The following is a 6,037-nucleotide window of genomic DNA, read 5'->3' as shown; positions in this document are numbered from 1 at the left end:
ATCCAGCTCTCTTATTTTATTTAAAAAAAACATGCTAAAATTTTGAAGGGAAAATATTATATATTAAATTGAGTTAACATAATTGTCTTTGTAATGATTAGTTTTATTTACACACATGGTATTTTATGTGTTTTGTAATTTTTATTTAGTTTGTGATAAGTTCTACATATTTTCCTTGAAAGCTATTATACATGTAATGTATTTAACAGATGTAACTTCAGTATAATACTTTTATGTGGTATTTTGTACTCTAACTAAGTCAAAAATCTTTCTGGGCTCTATATCAATTTTTCTCAAGCTTTATTATTTTTATTTATTTGTTTTTGAATGTACCTCCTCTTTCCTCCAAGGCCTCATATTTTCACTGTGTTGACAAGTACAGCTCTAGCCTTATGCTATCATGTAACTGTACACTGTCATGGTACACACATACTATAATTTCTACAGGTTTATGCTGCTTGGTGAGGAGTACTTCATATATACATAAACAGTTTTCATGAAGAAATAACAGCAATTTCTACTCCATCTTTACTTCATGAGAATTTGTTTTGTGTCCTCATCAATACTCTGTATTCTTTTGGTTGTTGTTGTTTCTTACTGGAAATTTAAATCAGGGGCACACAGAGACTGGGTCACACATAGTTGCTTAGGGCTTTGCTAAGTTTCTGAGACTGGTTTTGAACTCAGGATTATCTTGCCTTAGCCTCCCAATCCAATGGGATTAGAGGTGTGTGCCATGGAAACTTGTTCTATTTTATTTTTATATTGAAATATATATATTATTTCTGAAAATAATTTATTCTTGATATTCAGAAAGCATAGAATATCATTTTCCCCACAAATAACCTTTTTTTTTTCTTTTGGGAAAGATGTCAGTAGTACCAGATGTATACTTTATTTTTTTCTAAATGGAAAGTTTATTATTATTATTATTATTATTATTATTATTATTATTATTATTATTAAGCTATGTATTAGTTACAAAAGTTTATCTGTTCATATTATTATAAGGTATATACTCTTTTCTATAACTTCATAGCATACTTCAGTGTGCATCAAAATGACCTGTTGGGGGTTGGGAGGGGAGGGTTATTGGGGTTAAAAATGATGGTGGAGGGCTGGGATTCTGGCTTAATGGTAGAGTGCTCACTTAGCATGGGTGGGACTTGAGTTCAATTCTCAGCACCACATAAAAATAAAGGCATTGTGTTGTGTCTGTCTACAAAAAAAAAGATTCTCTCTCTCTCAAAAAAAAAAAAACTTTATTAAAAAAACGATGGTGGAATATGATGTATATTATTATATAAAGTACATGTATAAAGAAGTGAATTCTTGTAAATATGTATAAAACCAGAGAAATTAAAAATTGTGTTCTATATGTTTAATAAGAATTGTAATGAATTCTGCTGTTATATAATTAAAAAGTAATTAAAATGAAAAATAAATGATGGCATTATTTTCCAATTGGAAATAAATACTACTCCTTTTAAAAATTGAAAAAAAATAGTCTGTTGGTCAGTGATAAACTTTATAAAGTATAAAATGTATTCTGAATAATTGGTAATACATAAACCCAGATTTAGGTATTTCTAGTGTTTGAGCAAAATTTAAAAGAGTTCATTTCTTGCAACATATACTCATAATTATATGCAATGCATTTTATACATATACATATATACTACCATTATATATAATTAATAAATGATTACTACATCTCATATTAACCACATTTGTTAGAGTCTATAAACAAATCTGGATGGCGCCTGGCAAAATGCCAGAGGGAGTGGTTTGTGAAGTAACAAAAGCGAGCAATTAAGTGTGGAGATTCCTTATTGGTTGACTGATGTATCTAGTTTATGCTAATTAGATAAGCTGTGTATAATGTATAAATACCTCTGTTGTCCTCCAATAAAGGGCTTCCACTCCTGCTGTATCAACGTACACAAGTCGTTCGTCACCCCCCGGTTATTTTGCCCAGCCAGCCGGGCTGCGGCACACATTTATTTCAAATTAATTTGTCTTTTGAAAGCACCAATATATGACACTCTTTATATATATATATATATATATATATATATATATATATATATATATATATATATATATACTTGGTGTGTCTTCAAATTTGTCACTTTATGTATTATGTTCTTTTCTTTACTCTTTTTATAGAATTTCTTTTTCCAAATTATTGAGATTAGTGAATTTTAGACACTTCAGTTTAACAGTGCAGTCTATAGATTTTCTTTTTAACCTCAGCTAAAATACATCCCACTTTTTATAGGCTTATTTTTATGTAAATGACTTCTAAATCCTGCATATATAACACCCTAACCTGACCTTACTCAGGACTATTGATATCTGAGTGGAGGAGATCTCAAGTGATCCATGGAAAAGGAAGAATTGGGATGAGTCAGGTGTGAGATTGGTGGATGCTGAGTATGTAGTAGTGAGTATTCATGAAAAAGTATTGGTGGAGTATACAGGGGTAGAGAAAAAAAGTGCTGTGAAGGAAAGAGGGAAATAATGACAAGCTCAAGGGTTCAGATTTAAAAAGTCTAGTTGTGGATTAATAGTAGCATGAGGGTAAAAGGTAGTTTTTTGGAAGCAGAAATAAGGTAGAAGCAAAAGAAGAAGGTAACTCTGTTTAAAAGAAAGAGTCAGATGAATGGATTATGTGTTTATTACTTCCCATTTTGGAGTGGAATTCATAATTCACAGAGTATTTTTAAGTAGGTAGTATAAACCATTTCCAAGTGGCTTTAAAAATTTGTGTGGCCACCATCAACATTTGACAATTTCAGTCACATAAAATCTTTGTACTTTTCATCTGTTTTATTTATTTATTTATGTATTCATTCATTCCATTTTTTTCATTCACTTTTGCTTTATTGTTATTGTTTATATACAACTGGTGAGTATTCAATGATACACACACAGACACACACACACAATGGTATATATATATATATATATATATATATATATATATATATATATATATATATATAATGCTAACATGTATAAATTTATATTCTAAAACATTAAAGTCAGCCAGCCTCAGCAACTTAGTGAGGCTGTAAGAAAATCAGCAAACCCTTTTTCTTTATAGAATATTTTATTAAAGGCTGAGAGTGTTTACTAGCAAAAAAAAAAAAAAAAAAGAATATCTGATTTCAATTTTTAATATGAGAGAGACAGAGAGAGCGTGCGAAAGAGAGAAAGAGAGAGAGAGAGAGATTGCAAAATTAAAAAAAAGTAATCAGAGATATTCTTAGTGTCAAGGATGTAAATAATTTAAAAATAATAGTGAGCTAGTTGGAAAACACATCTAGGTAATTAACTGCTGCTTTGGAAAGTTAGTCTGCTCTCCAACATATAAAAGTGAGAGATGAATTCTTTATTAAGGTTTGTATAAGAAAAAAGGAGTTTTGACACAGCTTTTATTTGACCCAGACTCAACTTTAGTGGGTGATTAGGGTTCTGCCAAGATGATAGATCCTTGAGTTATTTGGAATAATGTGATTTTATCTAGTCTTCAAAAACAAAGATTTAGTTCTAATATAAATCAGGCTTGGCCAAGGAAAAAACATTTAAATGAAAAGTAAATATATGAATAAACACATAAAACAATATTTAAGAAAAAGTTAAAATTCAGAATATTTATGCAATTATATAATCACCAGTAATGTGAAAACAATGACAACTAAAGAAAAAGTGAATTAATAAAGGAACAAATAAATAATAGAATGAATTATTTAATTAATGAATAACTAACAAGTTTGAAGATGTAATGTGACTGGAATTGTCAAACTCAGCTTGTAGCCATGAAAAGTGTAAAGGTTCATGGAAATGGTGTTTTACTGCTTACTGAGACATACCCTATGAACTATAAATTCCACTCCTAGGTGGGAAGAGTTGAACACAGAACCCATTCACCTGGCTCTCTCAATTGGGAACTGTGCAATAAATTACCTTTTTCTTTCTCCCCAAATTTTATTGCTGCTTCCAAGAACATTATTCCTCTCCATTCATACAATCATTGTAGACTTGTATCATATGAACCTGTCTACCGCTCAAGTTTTTCTATTTTTTTCATTGCTCTTTTTCTCCCCACTTCGATATACTCCACCAATACTTATTTTGTAATGCAAAAATCTACATACTCAGTAATCCCCAGTCTTACATCTTACTATATCCATTTTCTGCCTTGTGCATGACCACTTTGAGATCCCCTCCATCAAAACATCAATAGTCCAAAGTGATCAGATTTGGGGGTAAAGTATGCAGAATATTAGAGATCAGTTACACAACAAGAAAGCTATGAAAATTGGGATTCATTTAAGGGTGAAAATAAAAAGAAAATCTATAGACTTCTCTAGTTAAAATAAAGGATCCAAAATTTATGAGACTCAATAATTTGAATTATACCTGTGAGTCACTTTTTTGGGGAGAAGGGATATGGGGACATTGATAATGAGTTTAAAGCTCAAACTGTTTTTTTATGAGATAAAGAACAGAGAAGTTAAAAAAATTAAAGAAATTGTGACATCAATTTCATAAATAAAAATATAGACATATTTATACACAAATTGCTGTAAACTTATAAACAGTTATAAATGTCAATGCACTTCCCTCTGGGATAGGTCCTAGTATTGGAAGAAAACTTTGCCTTAAAATAACCGCATTCACAGACCCTGAAATAATAATGATGATGATGATGATGATAATAATAATAATAATAATAATAATAATAATAATAATAATAATAATAATTGATGTGGGGAGAATTTCAGGTTTGTGAAACATACCTGTAATATAAGTTACTTGAAAAGCCATCACAGAGAATTTTAGACACTGTCTGAAGACACATATTAAAAGTGTTTGAGTTCTGTAGTGAGGGTGCACAAGTCCAATACACAGTCTTTATTTTTTCCTGAATATTTTTTGTTATAGACGTGCACAATACCATTAGAAGTTTGTTTGCTTGTTGGCTTTTGAATGTGGTGCTCTGTGTTCAATTTAGTACCTCATGCATGCTTGGGAAGCACTCTACCACTGATCCATAACCCTAGTCCCCAAAGTCCTATACTTTTATTTTTTTTGGCAGGAGTGTATGTGTGTAGTGCAGGGGATTGAATTCATGGCCTTATATAAGCAAAACAAGCACTCTACTGATTAAGCTATATTCTCAGGCCTGATCTGTAGTCTTTTAACAATGACAATGGAACAGCCTGTCATTCAGACTTTCATTCTGTGCCCACTTGGCTCAGGTTGGAGGCAGTGCCTGAAACCTTGACCAATCAGTCTCTTAGGTGAGAACTGTCCAATCCTCACACAGCTGGTGATGAGGGAGGGTGCTTCCATAATCTTCAATTCCCTTCCTGTCTGAAGCCTGCCATTTTTTCAATTTTTTTGTAGGCTTTCTGTCCTGGATCCAGAGCCCAGGTGTCTGTGTTATGCAGAATCTGAAAACAAATCACAGGGAGAACACTAAGAACCCTGAAAGCCAGAAAATGGTAAGTGTGCCTTGCTATTTTGAGACTGGGTAGCAAGGTGGCTTAAAAGCCATGAGTCCAGCATATCTCCAGATTGCATAGTGAAAACTGAGATAATTATCAGGAGAGAACCCCAAATGCATTTGTTGTACTTATGCATGAGAGAGGCTGTTGATTTTAGGGTTTGTTACTCATGAGAGTTTGTTTGTTCATTTTATTTATTTATTTATTTATTTATTTTTTTTGTGTGTGTGTGTGTTTGTGTGTTGTTTTCTTTTTGGTACCAGAAATTCAACCCAGAGGCATTCATCCACTGATTCACATTCCCACCCCTTTTTTTATATTTTTATTTAGATACAGGGTCCCTTTGAATTTCTTAGGGCCTAAGGAATTTGATGATGCTGGCTTTTAACTCATTCTCTTCATGAGTCCTGAGATTTTTGAATGTAGAAGAAGCAGTATCTCAAATCCAGAACAAAAATCTGAAATCCAGAACTTCAGTGTAGCTCTCCATAGGTCTCAGAATAAATCCCTAGTTTTCT

This window comes from Marmota flaviventris, unplaced genomic scaffold (genome assembly GCF_047511675.1).
Source record: "Marmota flaviventris isolate mMarFla1 unplaced genomic scaffold, mMarFla1.hap1 Scaffold_54, whole genome shotgun sequence".
NCBI lineage: Eukaryota > Metazoa > Chordata > Mammalia > Rodentia > Sciuridae > Marmota > Marmota flaviventris.
Note: the sequence above shows the minus strand (reverse complement) of the source record.